The following is a 22,708-nucleotide window of genomic DNA, read 5'->3' on the forward strand; positions in this document are numbered from 1 at the left end:
AGCAGGAATCAGCACAAGGCAGCATTGCTAGCACAGTCCTGCACACCTTGGTGGGTGCTGATGTGTGAGGAAGGTAAGCACATCCCCCACAACAGTTCCTAAATGAAGACAAAGACAAGGTAGGAATTGCACAGAGGGAAGGAAGCACATTTGTTATGCAGTTATGCATTTCCACAGCCTTAGGCAAGGTCAGGTGTAGTCTAAGGCAGCTCCTACAATGGTTTAAATTGTGGGGCAGTGGGGCACTCACAGGTAAAAGTTTCAAGAACTACACTTTGGTCAGTCAATCATGATACAATTTCATTCTATAACTGTGGCACTCAAGTCGCTGAAAATGCATTAATTTCATGTGGTTGTAAACCTCTGAGACCAGTTAAGCTATTGCCTTAATATATACTAAAGCATGAGTATTAATTGGTAGGGGCAAAGATCTGGGCATCAGACCTCACCAGGAGTAGTTCATGCCTGCTGCAATCCTTCGCCTCTCATCAACTCCTGTGCAGAAATTTCCCCTGTGGCTCTGCTAAGCAGTGCACCTGGTCATTGGGCTTCAGGTTTCATCTACGTGTTAGATGGGTATCATCGCCGTCCAATTCACAAAGAAGCTTTGAAATTGGATAGTTTGAGTCTGAGTTGGTATCACTGGATGACATACCAGTGACACCAGTTCATACCAGTGACACCAGTTCATACCAGTGACAGGAGATTGTTCAGAGGGGAGGGTGACAAGGGAAAATGTTCAGAATCTGCTTTAATAAGGCACTAATGCTATTTATAAACACAGGGGGGACATACAATTAAATCCTAAATGAAATATCAGGTGTAAGTGCAACTACAGATGAACCATTGATTCCTCAGACAACTATACAGTGCTTCAGATCTCCTAAATGCTCTGCCTGGTATTGGATTTTAGGCTACTTTATTACTAGATTTGGTTCAGTTTTTCTCCTTAAGTCTTTTGTGGAGATGGTTTGTTTTAATGCTGCTTCGTCCCCTTTCCCCGGCTTAGACAGTCCCAGGTTACAGAAAGCAGACAAAACCAATCCATTAAGCCATTACTGACTTTATAGTGATAAAAAAATTGAATGTAAGACAAAATATTGATAAAGCAAATCAAAATTACGTAATGACCTTTTAAAAAGGTCAAAATTAATAGAAAATAATTCTTTTTTTTATTATTATCTCATGGAAATCAGCACAATGAGAAATTGCAGAGGTCAAGATCTACAAGCAGCACCTAAAATTGCACAAAATTGTTTTTACAGTGCCAGGCTCTTCAATCCAAGTCAGCACCAAAGACTCTTTCTTGCTTTTCCCTGGTGCTCATCATTCAGTGACTCCTGCTGAGATAAATCCTGTGAGCACCAGCTGAGCAGTCCCTGGCTCTCCAGTCACACCTACACTGTGGTGCTGTGGGACTGCAGGCACACAGCACACGTGTTCAGGATCTGTCAAGGGCTTTTGTTACACAGTCTGTCAATTCTGGAATTTATTACGCTGTCTTTATCTCACTCCTTCATATAATACTTTTGTCCAAGTGGGCAAAAACTGATTTTACCAGACCAACTTTGAACCAATCATGTTCCTCACTCCAGCCAAATACATTATCAGGAGGCCAGAACAAAATAAACTGTAAGTGTAGAGAGAACAAGCTTCCTAAAGTATCCTTATTATTTCACTGTGGTATTCTACTGCTGCCTACATCTTATTCTAAGTAACTTTACTAAAGCCAAAGTAAAAGCATGCTCAGTTTTTCTTCAAAAGATTATAGTAAGAATGAGTAAAAGCTGTATTTTAATTGACATTAACATTGACAAAAAACTATCATTTACTTGCAGATAGGTTAAGAGTGATGATGATTTAGAATCTGAACATGTACAGTTAATGCACACACCAGACTATATTTTTTATTGTAGAAGGGCAGAAGTTTGATACATGACTTAAATCTTCTTCCAACACTATTAGCAGCCGCTTCCTTGGCCAGTCAAACAAAAGCATTCTGTCTGCATCAGTCAGAGGGGATTGGGAGGAATTAAGCTAAGCAAAATAGGGGCTGTTTACTTCTATTCTCAAGGGGGAAGACTTAAGATTTCCTCATCCAAAAAAAAAGATGGCCAAAAGGTGGGAGTAGTAGGAGCTTTTCCCTCAGCTTTCACAGAGGATTCAAAGAAATGAGCCCATGCAGGATGTGTTAACAACATTCATGCATGTCCTATAACCAGCTGGGAAAAGGAAATAAGGGAATCAGAAGAAACTAGTTTTTTAGAGAAGACAAAATGACACAGAAGTCAGGAGAAATGCTCATCCCCTGGAGGTTTGGAAAGGAGAGGCAGAGTTGGAGAGAACCAGCTAGGAAGACCTGACAGGTATGAAAATATATAAGTCTTTTGGGACAGCATTTTCCTGCTTGGGCTTCTGGGGTTTTATAGACAAAACTTTTCCTCTGCACCTAGAAGTGCACAGATAGCCCTCTCCTACTGGGAGATAGCAGAGCTCTAGATAATTCCCTGTGATTTTGACCATAGTTTTATCAGACTGGCAAACCACACGTAACTGTAAAGTGAGCAGTTTTTTTAGAGCAGTTTTTCCCAAAAGATCTTCTGCCTTATGCTTGCAATAATTGTAGCATAGATGACACAGCAGCTGCATATCATGGAAACTTTACTGAATGGTACCGACAAACTTCAGATCAACAAAGTGTTCTGTGTTGAAGAAAACTGGGAAATAATCAAAAGCTGTTTGAATCATGTTCTTTGAAATTAATTCATTTTGTATGTGCTTATATTTTATCTTGTATATATACATACAAAATAAAGATAAGTATATATGTAGATATACACCTATACATATACATGCATGCATAATGTAGTACTCATGTATCTATAAACACATATTTTGTTTATTAAAGATGGGAGTTTTATGGCAAGATCTCTGGGCGGTGATTTGACTAAATGAGCTTTCCATATCTAACAACATGTTCCTTGTATTAAGCAAATTTCTGATAAATAAATAAATCCATTTGAGTTTTGAATCTTAGGAACTAAGGCAAAAAAAAAAATTATTCTAACCACATAAATAAGAACATAAAACTTTAGTGTTAGTTCTATTTTTGTTTAAAAAAGACAAAAACTTATTTTATATTTTAAAGATCAATCATAAAATATCTGTTTTGACACTTTCCTTTTGCATCTGTGCTTCTAGTCATTCTTTAGTAACAAATTCCTAAATAAAAAAGAAAACATTTTATTGTAGAAATAGAAAAATTCAACCCCAGGAAAACTTGGTCAGATTTTATTCTTGGTCTGAGTGACTTCACAGGCAAATCAGCTTTGTTTTTCTTCAACTATTGTATGGATATAAGTCTTTATGGCCTCTTTCACTACCCATGAATAGGGTCCATGAACAACTGCTAGTGGTTCTAGTGGATTTGAGCTTGACCAATGTGCAAGTAAAAGGAAGAGCGAAGTTATTTTTTATTTTACATTGTGGGTGCCAAAGAGTCACTCTAAACCTATTTCTTCTCAATCTTAAATAGAAGATATAGATAGAAAATACTTGTTGATTAATACAGTCTTTATGAGAGAAACTGTGACAACTGAGGCAATTTATGTTCCTAAACATTGTAAAGATAAGTATCTAATAATTTGCTGTATTTATTTCTTACTAGGGAGTTCTACTAGGAGGAGTTAACAAGTATGGTAATTCTTACAATAGCTCATGGTTATAGCCAAAACAACATCTTGTTGTCTTGCTAAAACTAATGTTGGAGTGATGGCTACTAGAACCAAATGGCTGTAAAGTTTGCCTCTACTTAGAGTAGGGTTAGGGATTCAATTGGAATAGTTTTCTCAAATTGAAAACCAAATGCAATATGCATCGAAGTAATAGGAAATATTTACATCAAAGGGTACTCAGTGGTAGGGAGCACTAGTTTCTCATTCCTTCACCTGGGCAAAACATGAGGAGAGGAGGAAAATGCCCTGGGTGGTGCTGGGGAGGGCTGCAGTGGGTAGCAGATACCACTGAAGGCACCTTGCTCCCGTGGATTTTCTGCAAGCCTCAAAGATGCGTGCTTCCATTCACAAGCCTCTTTGTGAACTGAGCTCTGTGGGGTTCAGACAGCCTTATAATGTACTCCAAGGTATGAGCTGGAGAGCAGCCAAGGCCATAATCAAAGGCAATATTATTATCCCAGTGCCAGGTATGGAAAAGGCTAGAAAAGTATCCCAGAAAGGAACTGTGGGCCTTGAGCAAAACCACAAAAGCCAGGCAGTCAATGAAAAGCTGGCAAAATGGTTGTTTAACACTGTCACTAAGCCCAAGTTTATTGCAGAAAGAGCACTGCAAATCCTCAGCAGGCGTCTTGGCCCTGGGGCTGGCAGGTTTCCCTGGCTAGGATGCTTGCTGCCACACCAGAGCCTTCATGTCGGGCCAGGCAACATGACCCCGATCAGCTGGGGACAGGCACTTGTCTACCAGCCAGGGTGGGGGCAGCTCTGCAAACAAGACTCACAAGAGAAATATGGTGCCTCCCCTTACTGTATATAAAGGAATCAAAAGTTTGGATATTCAAAGCTTTTCTTTATAAATTTTGGAAAACACCTACTTGTTCACAATTGCTTGTCTTTAAGATTGTGCAAATATTTTACTACAGGAGTAGGAGTAAACAAACTATTACTTGATGCACAGATTTTAAACCCTCTTAGTTGATAAAAACACAGAAAACACCCAGGCTCAATACTAAAGGAAATGTTTTTATCTAGGAAGGGATTTTTCTACTTTCTCTGAAAATGCAGCAGTTATCAAGAGGTCAAACCACACATATCTAATCTTCTCTTTGCAGACCCCTGGTCTTCTGAAAGAAAACTGAGCTGATAGTCAGAGATGGAGGTTGGTCTCTTCTCCCACATAACAAGCAATAGAACAAGAGGAAAGGCCTCATATTGTGCCAGGGGATGTTAGCTTGGCTGACAGGATTTTTTTTTTCACTGAAGGGGTGGTCGAATATTGGAACAGGCTGCCCAGGGAAGTGGTGGAATCACCATCCCCGGAAATGTTCAAAAAACACATGGATATGGCACTTGGGATATGGTGTAGTGGTGGACACGGTGGTTCTGGGTTGATGGTTGGATTCAATGATCATAGAGGTCTTTCCCAGCCTTAGTGATTCTATGCTCACACACACAGCACATGGTGGTATCACTGGTCCCTCATTGCCTTCCACAGAACAGCAGGGCCTAGGGGGCTTCTGCAGCATTGTGCTCTTCACAAAATGCTTTAAGCCTTAGAAAGCTTGCGAAGATAAGGACAAAAAAATACTCTTTAAAAAAATGATTGTGGAAAATTTTTCATGGGTAGGTGTGTTTCTTTGACAGTTTTCATGGTTTTTCATGGAAAAGCTAAAGCAAATCAGCCCCTTTTTCAATAGCTGAGAACCAAAAAATCTACTTCTTATCAAAAATGTTAAATATTTCTTAAAACACCGACAAAAACTGTTCCTCTAAAATGTCCACTGAAAACTGAATCTCCTTGTGATCAGTATTGCTTCTGTCTTGCTTTATCACCCATCAGCTGGGTAATAGCTCCAGTCATTACCTTTACATTGTGTTTGTTTTCCTAAATCAAGCTATTTCTTCTTCCCACCAGCTGATTGACTGCTTCAGGGCTGCTGTTACTCCTGTCTCTTCCTCCTCTGCAAGAGAAATTTTAAAAGGGATGTAATCATTGCTTACTTACTTACTTACATACTCAGGTCCTCTGCAAAACCATGGAAATATAGAATGAACACACTCTAAGGCTCTTCTTCTTACTTCTTTGTATATGTTTTAATCAACAGCATTAAAAAAATCACCCCACACTACAACTCTAATCTTAACTCGAGTCTGTTAATCTGTTATTAAAATTGTCACTATAAAACTGAAAATGTACATATGCATCTTAGATATGGGGTTTTAAAATGAAATGGAAATTAAGATCAGGGTTGTTTAATTTAAATTCTTAATTAATTGTTTCTCCTGTGTCTATTTGAGTTGTGATAATAATACATGCTCAGATTGTAATTCATAGATAAGAATGGAGCAACTGGTTCGCAAATAGCATTGCTAGGTTAGAACAAAATTTGTGCACAGAGACCTGATTTCCCAGTTCTTGGAAATGAGAAAATATTGCATCTTATATGGGTAAAATTAGCCTATAGCTATGTCGACAAAGTGAAGTCTCAAAAAACTAGAAAACTACAGTTTGGGAACCAGGTGCAGCTAGCATCTTATTTTGTTAGATTTTTGTTCTTGTAATTATTTCCCTTGTTCTGAGTGGTACACTTAGGCTTTTTTAGGTTTAAGAAATCTTCAGGGTGGACATAGCAAAGATAAAATGAAAAATTTACGTTCTAAACAAGTGCTAAAACATAGCTGATAAATACCCCACATTGACTGGAAATGTATTATGTGTTATACTAGACTTCCTCTACCTTTGGTACTTGCCCTGAAACAGAATCAGCTGTTCCCAAGAATGATAAAGGACACCCAAGACTACAGGAAGTTGAGGTCAGAAATCAAAAATAGAAAATAGCACTTTATGCAGACATTATTTTGATGTTTTCTAACCCAAAGAAATATTTCATGTAGGGGTTAGAAAAGCAGTAGAAGCACTTGGAAAGGTTTCAGAGTTTAAGATAAATTGTACTAAATCAGTTGCATAGAAATATAGCTACCAACCTGCCTTACAAAGAACAAAAGCAATTACCACTTCTCTATATATCTAACCATGCTCATTATTCATTGAAATACCTGGAATAAATATAATGCAGCAACCAACCAATCCAGACAAGTTGTCTGTACTTAATTATTTTCACATAAAAGCAATTTTTAAAAGGCAGAACAAAGTCAACATGTCTTGAATAAGAAGAGTTTATATTAGTGAGGAAGTGAAGAAGAGTTTATAGTTGTGAGAAAATGTTGTTTGAGACACAAGATGCAAAAACTTTTATTTCAAAGTCTGTCGTGATATCTGAAAATACTGATTTTGGTATTACAATTATAAAGTCATAAGCAAAATGACGATTATTTTCTACTACATGCAGATGGCTATAACTCTGGAAAATGTTAATTCGTTTGGGCTTAAATCTAAAGACACCTAAACCAGATATTTACACTGCCCAGGTATTTATCTTTGCATATCTAGGTCTTAAACATGTGCTAAGCACTCTGGTCACAAAGACACTCAAGTGCCTAACTTTAATATATCTTTTAAATATTATGTAAAAGCCAGTAATGGTAAATATGTGTGTGTGTATGTGTGTGTGTGTGTGTGTGTGTGCGCGCGCGCGTAGGTATGTTTGTCGCAGTGTATATTTGCATACACAAATTTATTTCATCTTACATATTAAGCTAAACCTCATTTTGGCAAGAGAGGGAGAAGATAAACTGGTATCATGGGTCAAGAGGAACAGAGGCTACGCCTGCAACAGACTAAGCAGAAATCCTGCAAATAGATAGCCATTTTCTCCCTGATGAGCCATATCTACCCAACAACCCAACTTCCATCTCCATTATCAGTTATCGAACAGATGGCTGTTCACAGGCCTGGGTGAATAATGCAAACCAGTGTTTGCGAACATTGGTTCAAAGTCTGAACGGCTGTTTGATTCACGCTTGTTCATCCACTTGTTATTCAGTGTTCTCAAACATTCATGCTGAATGGGTTTCCCTTCACATGGATGTTTGGCGAATGGGTCTTTTTCGTACAAACCCCCATATTCATGTGCAAACAAGGGCATTTGTGTGTGAACAAGAATGTTCCTTATTCACTATTGGTTATTTGTGCTTCTCTACCATTATTCTCCTTTTTGAAGTGTTTGTTGTCCCTCAAGGTGCATGACCTAGGTGATCAAATATAAATCAAAAATAAGAGTAACAAGCAGTCAAATTAGGCAGTTCATCACGGTCTAAAAATAGATAATCATCTGTTAAATGTAACCTTTTCAAAGAAAAGACAACTTGTAGATAGCCGAGAAAAAAAAGACAATGCGTGAATGGGTATTTCCCCTAAATCTATCGGTAATCACTCTAGAGAGCAGTGCATTTAGTGCAACTAAAAAAGAGGAATCCGCAGTCTAGTGTAAGGTTGCTGCTGACCGGTGATCAGAAACAGCTGTGTTAGTGCAGCAGATGCCAGTCGCCTGCCTCCTTCTGCTGGAGGTAAGCTGCAGAATGACTTGCCTGAGCCTGCCCTGCCCGAAGTGAGCACTCACTCCAGCTAGGTCAGATCAGATCCAGCTGGGATCCAGCTGTGATCCCACACCAGGTGGCCCTGAGCCCCTGGCAGGCAGATCCCATGCTCGGCTAGCTCATCTCGGTGCCTGCAATGCACTGGGATGATAACTACTGACGGAGCTCAGACTAGGTTCATAAGAAGTTTTTGATTCTGGCAATTTTAATCCCTAAAATAAAGGGGATGTCTAGAATATCTAGATTAAAGTGCTTGTCTGGAAGTGAATACAGAATTGGCTTCTCACCGTAACACAATTCTAGAGGTGCGAGACTTTAGTCAAAGAAAATAGCATAAGCAAAATCATCACTATCCAATACCAGTGTTTTAGGTCATTCATTTGGCTATTTTTACCTTCTAGAGTTTTATTAATATTAATATTATGAAATCAAGATTCCTTCTGTGAGCTAAACTCCTTTTGAGAATACAGATGAGACTGTGTTACATTTGACTATCCTGGGCTCTCTTAACCATACCTTTTATTTTTTTCCCCCCAGTGTTTGAGAAACAAATGTAAATTTGGGATGAGTTCTTTGACCCTTATCTGAGAAAATATGCTAGTTGTGAAAAGCCTGCTCTCACACCCTGATACCACCAGACCACTAAGATACTGCACTTTATTATGTGGCTGTCAGTTATATGAGATAATTATGAATTATTAAACTGTAGATCTAAAGCTTCAGCAGATAGCAGCGGGCTATGAAATCTAGTCCCTTCTGTGACCAGGACTTGGTAAGTGTTTGTTGTGTCTACTGCATAAAAGCTTTGTGGGTGACTGTCAGAAATTTAGTATAGTCCTGAACTATAACCTTTGTACGGTGTCATCCATAACCAAGTGACCTGCTGCAGCTCATTAAAGTTAATGTAATGGATCATTTGCTTCTAATTATATTCATCAGCAAATTAGACTCACTTTTCAGCTGTTAGAGAGAAGAATACAGTTAAGTAGATTGAGTGAATAAAGTATGTTATTCTGCATGTTCCTCTGTTCAAACTCATCCCTTACATGAGCAGAACTAGGATGGGATAACTATTACAGGAGAAAGATTTTTTTACACATGTAGATTGAAGAAGTTTAACACTTTAGAATTCTTCTTTTTTAAAGCAAAGTTTAACATTTTACAATTCTTCTTTTCTAAAGCAAGTGCAAGAAAAATGCTTTTTAGCTTATATTGCTTGAATTGCTTTCCCAAGAAAGACCTACACTTCACCAAATACTGTGTTCTGCTATTAGAAGTTAGTCACAAACAAGTCATAATTATTGTTTGAGTACATGCTACACAGTATTAATAGCACTTGCCTCCTAAAATTACTTTATAATCTAAAAATAAGTATTAGTAGTTATTGTTTTCTGACATACATCAAGGTCATACAGGGTAGCACATGTGTTACTTAAAAACCACATTCCAGAAAGGAAAATATTCTCTTGATTAAAGCAGCCTACTTATTCTAAAATCTTGGGAGGGGTAACAAGGACAGTACTTTTGGTAGGAATCCCATATCCTCTTTATTCAGAGTTTGGTGGTTTTTTTTTAAAACCCTTGTATTAAATACAGACAATGTATTGAACTTATGTGTAGTCAGAATTGTTCTCCATGCTACCTTTTGGAAAAGGGAAAATATTTATTTCTGCATTTTTAATATTTACTATTGGTTTATTTTTACAAAGTTAGTCACTTCATCAGCTTGTGGTCTTACTGCTGACATATCTATTCTGTCTGTATTCTCACAACATGGTTTCAGCTTCTGGGGCACAGCATCCCATATTGTGGGATCTGCTCTTGTAATGATAGCCACCAAAAGACATGTAATAAGAGGTCATCCTTCATCTTAATGCTTCACTGGCCCCAGTAATTTGTGTTGGTATTAAATTACTGATGGACTCAGGAGGCCATCTCAATGTACCTAACTTCAAAAATAAATTTTAACATGACCGAATATCTAAGTTACAATATAGAGTGTTTAGCAAGTAGTATAAAAAGGAAATGGTCAAATCTACTCTGTGCATATATTTCTTTTCCCCCACTTTCACACATTGTTTTAGCCTGCTTCCTTTTATCTGGTTCTGAATAGTGCCAAGATTCATGTGCAGATACAAATACCAGAAAGGAATATTTCTTTCTAAGCGCACTGCATGAGCAGATTTGGCTGTTATTTATGCAGACCCCTGTATCTGTGGATTGGGTCCTGAGAGGCTGTAGAAGAAAAAGGAATTAAGGGGGATCTGAAGTGCTGCAAACTGGCCATGGTTCTCACACCATCCTGCCATCCGTGATGGGCATCATCCAACACACCAGCAGTACTGGCTGGGGAGGGTGGGGCTACCCCAGGTGAATGCCCCACGGTGGGTTCTCCCCTGAAAAACAAAACTGAAGCCCGTAAGAGATGACAGATTGTAGAGGTGGTCTCTGGCAGAAAGATCCTCTAGAGCAGTGCATGTTATGTGGTTAAAATAGGGCATTTCCTTTTCCATACCTCTGCTTCAAGGGATGAATCAAGTCCCAGGAATTTACAGAGGAATGTGCTTCAGTATTAACATGCTCAGAAGTGAATACTGGATGCCAGGATTCCAACCCAAGGCTTCTCATGTTCACAAATTTTTATTTATAAATGTGGTAATGACATATTTATTGAGTTAAAGTTTGGAGTTACAGCAAGGGTCAAAACAGATGATCGAACAGGGACTGAACTGAATATTTTCTTAAATACTGAGAAATCTGAGCTACACTTATTAAATGTTAATATTATGTAGCATTTCTTGCCAAAGACAGAGAAAATCAAGAAGCTAATCTCAGGTATTTCTGACCAGCCAATACGACAACTTACCAGAGATCTGATGAAAACATCTCCTGAGGAGATTTGCTGTCCAGATTTTGATAAAGTCAGAATGTTTATCCCTAGTGAATCCTGAGTGCTGATAAAACTGCTGTCCACCAGCAAAGCAGCCCACACAAGTAGTGAGAGCAGGAAGCGTGCAACCTCTCACTCACAGGACACCTAATGACATTGCCTGATTTTTTTTATTCTCTTGACTCTTTCATTCTTCTTGCAGTATGCCTGCCTAAGGGTGGACTCCTCCCTTAGCAAGCACTGATATACATATTTTAAAAATCAAAGTCTGCTCTCTTTTTTTTCCCACTACACCAGATTCAGCAGTGCTGCAGAACTTGGATCAATATTATCTGGGGGAAGTGAGCAGACAATAGAGAGTGCATTTTTGTATGGTGTATCAGGGTCTATTTGCAAGCTGTTAGATGGCAAGTTAAGTCTAATATTCCTTTTTTGTAGTAGCTGAAAAATGGGCTGACTGGAGAATTTTCCATGCAGTATTTTGTCCTTCTGTTAAAGTGTTTGTCTTGTATTGAATGCTTCAATACTGAAAGTTAAGCATCTGCTCCAGTAGTTTCCTGTATCAAGGCCTGTATTTCCAGCTCCTGGAGTTATTTGGTTTCTGGTCAAGTCACTTAACACCCTTACAATTTCACTTTCTCCATCTGTGAAATACGGAAAATTAAAACTTAGCTGTCTTACAGTGGTATGGAGAGTAATTAAAAAATGTTTGTCAAGTACTTTGAGATCATAAATTGTACTATTGTAATATTTAGCAGATGTGATTCTATCCCATCCCAGAATACAGAGTTATCAGAGAGATGCTTGTGTGCCTCCACTCAGAAACAGGTTGCTGCATGAGATAGACAGAAATTGGGAAACTTGCATGCAGTTGAAAGACCGGCAAGAAAGTGTGGTCTAATTTCCCTTCTTACCAAAGATATTTTCCTAATTAAGGGAAATGAAGGGGAAAGCCAAAAGCATTTTCTGTCCTATGTGACTGGCAGAAGGATGCTGCAGTGAAAGAAGTCCTGCCATTGGTGGGTACCAGCAACTGGTGGCCTTAGGCTGGGGCCATGCCTGAAGGCTGGGTGTGAGCCACCAGCTTTTGGACAGACTGAGCAGGGTGTGGGGCAGGAGGACACCCTGACACCTCCCAGCTGCTTATCAGTCCATTAAGCTCAATAACCACCATTCTCCTCAAAAAAACCACCATTCTTCTATTTCTGTTACAGGTCTAGACCAGCCAGAATAACACAGAGTGATGATTGACTTCCTACTATGTCCCAAATATTGAATACTGTATTGAATTTCCCCTTTTCTAAGAAACATAAATAAAACCTATTTTTATTAGCGTTTAAGAATCTGAGGTACCTTTTAGATGCAGTAGTTTCCTTTTTTTTTCCTCTCTTAGACAAGAGTTCATTGTCCTTCTGAGTGAAGAATCTGTCTCCAAGGTTGTTTTGGAATAAATTTATGATGCTCTGCTGAGATATGCTTGGTGAGACTGAAGAGTCTACAGCAAGCTCCTTACTTGAATCTCTGCCTGGATCTCTGCTTCATCCTTGGGAAAACTAAAAACCTAGATCTAGCTGGGAAAAAAGTTGATTACTTAATGAAATTGAAAAATAAATGTTTATACTTCCTGCAAGAGAGAAACGATTTCTTATTTTTCCATTGGCTGTTCATGTCAAAGCAATTTCTCAACAAACAACCATAATTTCTAGGAAGACTTGGTGGTTGTTTTGGTGGTTTTTTTTTTTTTAATTATCAATTTATCAATTGATTTATTTATCAATTTAAAGTTTAGATACCCCATTATCAATTAAATCTGTTTTACTGTAAGACTTCCAGTGAACTCCGCCACATCAACATCCTACCTATATGAAAGGATAATTTTTTTTTTCATTAAAAAGTATTAACATTTATGGAGCAAAAAAGCTTTACTTTAAATTTATATATCTAAGAGTATTGATATATACACTGGACTTAAACATATATTGTCACTTGAACACCCATTTAACCTACTGTAAAATAGTTTACAGCTGTAAATAATGATTGTTTAATTAAGATGCCACATTTATCCCTAATGTTGCATCTAACATAACTCAAGGTGGTATGATATGATGACTTAGTAGAATCATTTGAGAAAGAAAAAGTCATCACAGATATCAGCCTTCAACTAGTGAAGAAATTATTTTTCTTTTCCATGCTTTTTTTCAAATGTTCTTTTCTGTCTTCTGGTTCAGTGGGATAAAATCTTCAAAACAAAACACCAGGGCATAAAAATGCCATTAACTTGAATAAAAATAGCACGGGTAACTCCTTAGTGACAACTGACTTCACAGTGTCAAAATCACACGATTTTATTGACCTAGTTGAATTTCTTCCCCTCAGAATCAGAAACTTACCCAATTTCCTGCAGGAATGTCTGTACAGTTTTAGTTTAGTTTACTCATTAATGTTTCAAGCCTTTCTACCACAAAGGAACAGACACATGAAAGTGAAAATGTACCTTTTTTTCACAGCGGGGAGCCTTCATAATGAAAACTTGGCATGCACACCTGAGGAGAACAGTAAAGCTTATAGAATTTACATATGAGGATTGTAGTGTGCTTTTTTTTTTTTCCCCCCCAACTGCAAAAGAAAGGAGAATAAAAAGAGAATGTGACATTCTGGCACCAAGGTTATCAGCAAGACATGCATTTTACTTCTGTGTTAAAGATGCAGAGAAGACATGTAAATATGTAATTTTAAGTGTTCAGGATGTCTTCTACACATTTTTTTGTACATCCATGACAACTGGTCTTATTATTATTGGATTTTGTTATTATATTTTCTCCATGGTGCGGTATAAAAAGAACTCAGTTGAGCTTCAGGATTCAGGGGGAAAAAATATTTTACTTCAGTGAGAGGTGGTTGAAGATTCTAAAGATGTGAGAAATGGATTTGAAAACCTGGGATGTCTTGTGTTTAGAGACATCTAGTTACAAGCCTGCATGTTTTTCCTGTTTTGCCTGCTTCTTAAATTTGGATTTTCACTTCAATACCTGATGGTTTTGGGGAGATTTTTTTATTTATCAACAACAAATTAAAATAATGAAGACTCAAATGAAATTAATTCACCTATTTGCTTCTAAATAAATGTAACACCATACTTAGGCAATTAAGGCACCTAAAGATACCCATACACTAAATAAAAAACCAAGATGATGCTCTTTTGAATACTTGTGCAAATTTAGATGGAAAATAACCCTCTATCACCATCTACCACTTGCTGTCACTTATTTTTCTGCTTTGTACTTTCTTCACAAATCATCTGTACACCTGTGTGTATTATTTAGCTGCTATATTAAAACTGAGGGAGAAAAAACAACACCAAAAACCAGAACTTTGTTACAGCTTAAAACCAAACCTAAGTTCTGACCATCACCTGATTTAATTCTCACAGGGATATAAACTCACTTCATCTGTCTCAATTTCTCCATTTTTATGCTGGGAATAAAGTCATGTTTCCTCTCATAAAATAGCCTTGCTATTGTTTGAAGTTGCTCATTTTTATTCTATACATGTATAAAAGCAGTTGTCAACAGAAACAGATTTAAAGGTATATTGTCAGCATAAAACCTTTTGTTTCATCACTAAAATGTCATGAAACATTTGTGCTAATGAGCCATGGGGCATTTTTTTTCAGTAATTCACTCTCAGGTTTCTGCTGAACTTTTCTGCCATCTCTGCTTGAAGGAAGGATCTTTGTGTAAGTCTGCAGATATCTGACTAGTTCTCAAAATTTATATTGTTTCCTATGATCCTTTCATGAGTTTTCACCTTTTTAATGCTGTATCTCTAAATACAATTTTTGCGTGTCTTCTAAGCTTTCCTCATATCTGAGATTAGTCCCCTACTATCAATCTTGGAAAAATACATTCATTGAAATGGAAAAAGAAGCAGAATTTGTCTAACAGAGAACAGCTATAGAGTATATACATAAAAAAATCAAAGTAAGACAAAATAAGGCGTAAAATAAACAAATTACAATCTTTTAACTTGCCTTTCAGCAAACACTGTACAGCTTATTCCATTTGTCTCAAACATAAATTATAGTATCTCTGATGCTTTTAAGTGTCTACAGCTGGGTAATGAGTTTTTGACAGAACAGTGTCCCCTTCTCACAAAAGAACTTAAACATTTCACACTGCAATTGCAGGTTAATTCCCACGGGGAGATGAAACCTTTTAAGAAGTGAAGTGGGAATGTCTCCTTTGACTCTGAAAAAAAACCCCAAATCCCAAAAAACAAAGCCCCCCAAACCTTAAACTTGCATTTAATTTAGTTCACGTAACTGTAACAAAGCCTAAAATGAAATTACAAAAAGAAGGGAACAATTCAGCACAAAAACTGCTTCAAGGGCATGTCTTAATATCTGATCAGAACTGAAAGAAATAAATCTTTGCACAAAAGCAGATCTCTAACTGGCAACAATTTTCAGGAAGGAAAAGGCACAGTCAGGGGAAGAATTTTGCATAAGCAATTGTTTTTGAGGGAAAAGGCATACATACACTGATAATACGCATCTTGCATCCTGTCCTTGACCATATGTATCCTCCAGCAGGGAGAGTTCCCTCATCTCCATCCTGAAGTAACCAACCGTGGCACTGACAGCTCAAGCAGGTTCATGAGTTGTTTTTCCTTGGATGAAGCAGCATTGGACCCTAAAGACCAAGGGGCACTCAGTGCTCCCAAAGATGTTTGTCTTTGGATCATTAGGGGAAGGACATGGTTTCCCTATTGTTATAATTTGAGGCACATGGAGAGAGACCTGCCTTGGAGCAGAGGAGCCCAATTCAGCCCACAGCTTGCTGTAGCAGGGTGCCAGTCCTTCCACCAAGAGGTTGTCCACCAAAATGCTGTTTCTGGTCCTCCACACCCAGCAGAGCTGTAGTGCAGCTGCAACATAAGGCTGTGAGGAGGAGGAGGAATGCAGAGGCATGTGCTCTGAGGAGAAAGAATGCCCCTAGGATGTGTACACCAAAATGGGATCAGCTGATACACACTTCTGCAAAGAAAGTTGTGAGGTACTGGAACATGCTACCCAGAGAAGTTGTGGAAGTCCCATCCCTGGAAGTGTTCAAGGCCATGTTGGATGGTGCTCTGAGCAACCTGGTCTGGTGGAAGGTGACCCCGCTTATGGCAGGAGGGTTGAAACTAGATGATCTTTAAAGTCCCTTGCTACCCAAACCATGCTATGATTCTATGATTCTACAGTTCTATGAAAGAAATCCTGTTGTTGTGATGCCCCCAGGGAGGCTGGGGAATATTCCATCTGGGCAGAAAACAAGATCACTTTCTGGAAGTTACCCTTACATATTAAAGCCATTTGCTGTACCTGTAACGCTGCAGCAGAGAATCTCCCCCAGAGTGGTTGTCCCAGGAGGGACTTACCTGACATCAAAGCCACGGTACCTGATGTCTGAGAAAGGACTTGCAGTATCACTCCAGAGGCACTAAAAGACAGACCCTCAGACAGAGTCATTTAGGTACCTACCTCCTTTGAAATCAGGAAGATCTGAGCATTTCAATAGCTGGGGGAATTTGAGCAATGGGACTGGCTTTCAGTAAGCATCATCATATTTTGAATTTATAGTACTTCCTCCCTATCTTGTCCAGACTTTTGTCTTGCTGAGAAAAACTAACAGGATCTGTGACCACTTTGTAGAAACACACTTTTTTTTTTTTTTTTTAAAGAGATTTCCTGGTTTAAAATGTCCTTTGGAAAAGAAAGTAGAAAAAAGCTGTATTTCCAAATATCTGTTCTCTCTTCCACATTAGAAAACAAAAGGCAAATTACAGTATTGCCAAGTATCCCTTCAAAACCCTGAAGGAAAATGAAGATATGTCAACATATGCAAGAACCTATATTCTCTGTATTACATCGTGGATGGCCTTAAATTTGTTTGGCTCAAGGTTGTCCTTTGATTGGTATTCAAGTGGAGTGGTAAGTGTGTGCTCTCTAATCCCTGCAACACATGGTAATTTTTTCATTCTCTCTCTGTCTCCACCTGTTCCATGGTCCAGTGGAGGGCTGCAAATCCTATCAGGGGAGTGCAGCACTGCTAAGCCTGCTTCCCTGGCTCCAGTCCATCACATGTGCACTCAGGCTGCAGAGCACCGAGCCAGCTGCAGCCCAACGATCATGTTATCAGATGACGGATGGCTTCATATCAGGTGTTTAAACTGACGAGCTGCCCCATCTGGTAAATGATTTGGGAAGTCTGGCCTTGCTTGATGAATGGGGAAAGTGACAATGCCAATCAGTGTGACCCCTGCAGCTTCCCTGCTGCTGGCCCAACAGCCACAATCAAGTATATCCCACTGGTTTACTTTTTCAATCCTATTGTCACTCTACTGAGACCTAGTGTCACTAAATTGCCACTAAATTATATCATTAATCCAAATATTTTCCTTGTAAAAACCTTCACAAAATGCATACCACACCTTCAGCAATGTTGGAAGCCAGATGAAATTGAGAGAAGATGATGCAGTCATGGATGCTGGGCAGGTCTGTTACAGATGACTCTGGTGAGCAGGCCAGTGACACAATTATTGAGGCACTTTTTCTTTCTCCCTTGAAATTCAAAAATCATGAGTCTGAGCATCAGACATCAGGGGGAGATGTAATGTCTAGATTCCCTCCTGGCTCTGATTCAGAAAATCACATACACTTAAAGCATGTGACAAATTCCCTCTAACTTCAGCAAAGCCATATTAATTGCCATCAGCTTGAGACCCAGTCCTCAGTATTTTATTAAAATACTCATTACAGAATATGTGATTGAAAACTAACACTGTTTAAAATTACTACTGAAGTACCATTTCATAATGTGGTATTTAATATCTATTCAAAAAAATACATCCTGTCTTTGTTTAAAATATTATTATTTTATTACTTAAGTATGTGAAATGTAAATTACATAAACACAGGAGCTTGCACTTGAATTCACTGTTAAATTTTCATCCATGTGCTGTATGTGTTCAGCTTAGTTGCACAGTGAATTGCAAACTGGCTACTTATCATAATAGAGATCAAATAATGGAGACAGGGGAGAATACACCGTGACTACGAAAAAAACCGTGTAGGTATTTTAACAACAAGGCAAAGATCAGCAGCTACCTGAAGTATTTATCAGCCTGTGCACCTTTACATTTACTGTCGATCATTCTTGATCATTCCTTTGTGTACTATATTATGCTTTAGTGACTTTGTATGCTTCTGGATGTATGGAGAGACTGTACAACATGATTTATGTTTTGCAGTTCTATCACTGAATCAGTGGCTAGCATTTCAGTTTCATTGGTTATCTTTGCATATATCTTCCTCAGGTAAAATTCTATCATGCTCATGACATAAGGAATGTATTGGGTTTTATTCAGTTATTAATCACAAAACTTGGGAGCAGAAGGAGATAAACTTTCATATGTCACAGACCAGTGACATGTACTCTTCCTATTGGCATACACACATATTCAGGGGTTTATTGTATTTACCTTGACCATGTAATATGTCATAACCCTATGAGAAGACAGACTTTGCACGAAGAAGATCACTGGGATTTAAAATTTCTACTAATTGAGACAGGTGGCAAGATTCAGTTGTTATGCAGCAATCAGGTGCGGTTCTTCTTGCTTCTCTCTTGAGACCAAAGGACAAGTTTTGGTGTTCTGATATCCTTTCTTCTTGTACTGTGTCTGTCCTTTTCTTCCTCATAGAAACATTGCAATGCATAATGGCAAGCCTAACACTTGCCTTTCCCCAGAGATGGCTGAAGGTACTGAGTAAAAACTTGCATGAATTAACAATGGGAATCTCAATATTTACTGGGAAACTCTCAACATATTTTCAGAAGGAAGTTCAAAGCCAAATGAGGAAGAAAAAAGCAAGAATGTTATTTTACCTTATTCCCCTCTCACCCTCCTTTCCTTTTAAAACTTCATCAGACTTTATGAGATTTTAAGTGCCATAAAACCTGGTCTAGGATTGCTGAGTCCTGAAAACAGGCAGAGATTTCATTTTGAGTTTTGGGTACACAAGGAACACGGAAGCCTCTGCAAAATTATTTTTTGTAAACAAAGACTATGTAAGAGTCAAAAATAATATATAGTTGGTTTTAAACTGATTTGTATGCACAACACAAAAGTATAAATGACTTCTGCAAGATTTATTGATTCGTGTCAAGGCATCATTACTTTTCAAAGTGTGAAAAATGATCATATATTTATGACCTGCCGACTGAAGCTGTTTTGTGAATTAGCAAAAGCTCTGGAGAGGAGCAGCCTAATTGCATTATCATAGAATCAGAGATGGTTGTCAATTTTCCCCCATTTAGCTTTTCTCCTTTAGTTTGTTAAAATGAAGGTGCCATACGTTGGTTGAATTCACTAATACCCTGATGAATGAGGTATTTTCCCAATAGGCTCACTACGAGTATAAACAGTGAATTAGGGATGATAGGTCATCAATCATATCTCCTTCAAACAGATCTTTGCCCTGAGATTATTTGTTGTATATTAAGAGCACTTACAAAGTTATCATAGAAAACACTCTGATGAAAAGACACTAAGTTGACCTTCATTCCCTCTTATGTGGTTTGTAAGGCAGTTTGTTTGTTCAGATTGATATCTCTCTGTGATGACATACTAATACCTAGTTTTTATTTTCTTGATTAACAGTCTTGGTTCCCTTTACCTTTTGAAATATGCATAATTTTCAAAGTATTCCCTTTCAATGTAACTATACTCTGTGGCTGAAATTCAATATCCGCCCTGAATTTTAAGTGAGTACTTTCATGAATTTGAGGGTGTTTCTGGATTTCAAGAGCTATGCTGGTTCCATTTTTATAGGAAGCTGTCATTTACGCTCCTCTTTGGAAAGGTATTTAATCATCATCGGGGTAGTGTCTATGTACACACTGTACTGTAAGCAAGTGTTTCATCTCCATTGATGAGCACCAGCCCCTGGTGGAAGTTAAGCATATGTTGAAGCAGTGTCCTGGCTGGAGGCACTTTCCTGGATGATATCCTTAATTTAAACCAAAAAAAGGTCAAAGGCAATCTATAATTCACAGTACCTTTCACCTCCTGCAATGTGACTATGGCTGGCTCCAGCTGTGATGCTGAGTCAGTGGGGGAGGCAAAGCAGGAATTCATCTGTAATTGCGTCCTGCGACCAGGGCTGCATCACGTGAGGCCCTGTAACAAGCTGTGCTAATAATGTGCTAACAGATGCGGGAGGGCTCCTGCTCCTACTCCCAGCAAATCTATGACTTATCATGCTTATTAAGCTGGAGGTAAATTTGCCCTTCAAAAATGCACATCCAACACCCACTGAAATCATCAGGAGCACGGTGCAGCAGGGCTGGCGTCAGCGTTGGCTCAGCCTGTTCCTTTCCCTGGCTGCTTATGAAGCTCTCCCATCACATCCCTTTGGTTTCCAGCCAGGAAGGTAGTACACTGGGCAAGAGTGGAGGAGCAGAGTGTCAAGTGATGCTTCCTTCCCCACATACCAGGTGCTCCCAGCATACACAAAGTGCTGCTTTTTGGGAGACGCTGGGCCAAAAGCTGTGCTACATGTTCTTCAGTCCTCAGCAGACTAGCTTTCCTAAGAATTTGTTTGGATCCTCATCCACCAAAATGAGATGTATCAGGCACAGCAGCATGACAGTGAGGGCACAGCAGGTAGACTGGAGCAATTATAACAATCTGAGTGCTGGATTTGTAGGGTATTTACATCCAAAGGTTGGGAGCTTTACACAGTCACTGTCTTTACCATGGAGCAATGCAGCCAATACCTCCAACAGTGAGCTGTCTGTACTCTGGAAACTGGGCCAGAAGGGAAAGGATCCTTCATTTACCTCCTTGATGTGCAGTTACTCATGTTGATAGAAAACTTTAAAGCTCTGACACTTATTTAAGAGCTGAATTTTTGTTTCAAGTTATTTTTTTCCCATCACATGCTTTCAAACATGGTTGTAGCCTGCACACTTACGGTTATGTAGTCTTATCTTGAATGGTATGGCCTAATTATATTGCCTTATTTAATTCCCTGTGCACTGACTCTGGCTGGAATATTTTCAGAACTTAAGTACATGACAGTCTTTTATAAGTTGGTTACATTTAAGTGCACTTATGAAAATCTTTTTACTTGAATATTAGGAGCACAGCTTCCACTGCTCTTCCTAATCGCAACACCGTGGGCATCTTTCTGAGAAGTCCCAAGGACGCTGTGAAGACCATCAAATTACAGACATGCATTTGGAATCCTATTAATAGTTGTATAATAAAACATTCATACACATGCTAAAGAAACCCAAAGGAATGCTAACACAGTGTGTGCAAGTTCTGACTCACCTCGATGCTTATGGATATTTTCCCCATTAGAAAACAGCTAACACCTTCAACACATGAACCTGTGACTACCAAAACGCTAAACGCTGTGGAGAGAAAAAAAACTGATTCCTGGACTGAAGCAAAAATCCCAAGGAAGGCAAACTGTTTGTGAGATTTTAAAGACAATTTGTCTAAAGAAAGGTGGGATCTTGCATAAATAAGATTTTCTGTAGACAAGTATTATCACGGAACACATACATGTGACTGCATGATCATGGGGTTTCTTTTTGGAAACAAATTCTTAAGAGACGTTGCTGCATTCGTATTTCCACCACTGGCACCTCACGTGTTGCAGGGCCGGGGCTGTGAACGGGGTTCAGATTTGCTATTCAGCAGCTGGAACTCATTGTTATTATTCAGCAGGCTAAAGGATGAGTCAACGAGGTATGATAAGGTCTAGAAGATTAGGTAAATGCACAAACAAGCTGAGGGAGGAGATGGCACAGTGCTGGCTGCCCCTTTCCACGCTGTATCTTCTGTCGGCTCTTAACAGCCTTTAACATTACGGTGAAACTTTAAAGACAGAGAACAGCCTTAAGAAAGGGAAGAATTGTAGGTCTTTCGTGAGGTTAGTATTTCCTCTGAGAAAAAGCAGGAAGATTTAGGATAATGGAAAGGTGTTACTGTAATAGCAACATAAACTAAAGTGGGCGATTTCTAATTGAACAACGGGTGGTCCTGTTTTTATCAGTGTATGGTACCGCCTGTTTTTGTCTCCATGATCACTCTTCTTTTGTCATTCAGCTATATAATCACCACCTTTTGTAAGATAATCACAGGTAATTAACTTTGTAACTGTTCTTGTCCTGTTAGACTAGTAATTGCCGGTCTCTGAATCACAGATCTAGGAGGCTTCTCAGATAAAGGAAGATATGATCTAGCAGCAATTTCAAGTTTTTGACAACTGATTGAGGGCCGATTGTTTTACACATGGTGATATATTTACGGCAATTCTCGCTTTGATAGTGGGTCTGAAAGGTTAGACTGAAATGAACTACACTTCTAAAAATGCATTGCTCATAATAGTGAGATTTGTGCAACCTTCCCAGGCAGAACATTTAAATTCTTCTACTTTTTTGTTCTTCATAACTTTGATTTACTCTTAGATGTACTGCACTGTGGGTCAAGTGGAACAATTCAGGTCTGAATAAGGAAAATAGCAATTGCT

The sequence above is a fragment of the Corvus brachyrhynchos genome, unplaced genomic scaffold (genome assembly GCF_000691975.1).
Source record: "Corvus brachyrhynchos isolate BGI_N302 unplaced genomic scaffold, ASM69197v1 scaffold302, whole genome shotgun sequence".
NCBI classification, from domain to species: domain Eukaryota; kingdom Metazoa; phylum Chordata; class Aves; order Passeriformes; family Corvidae; genus Corvus; species Corvus brachyrhynchos.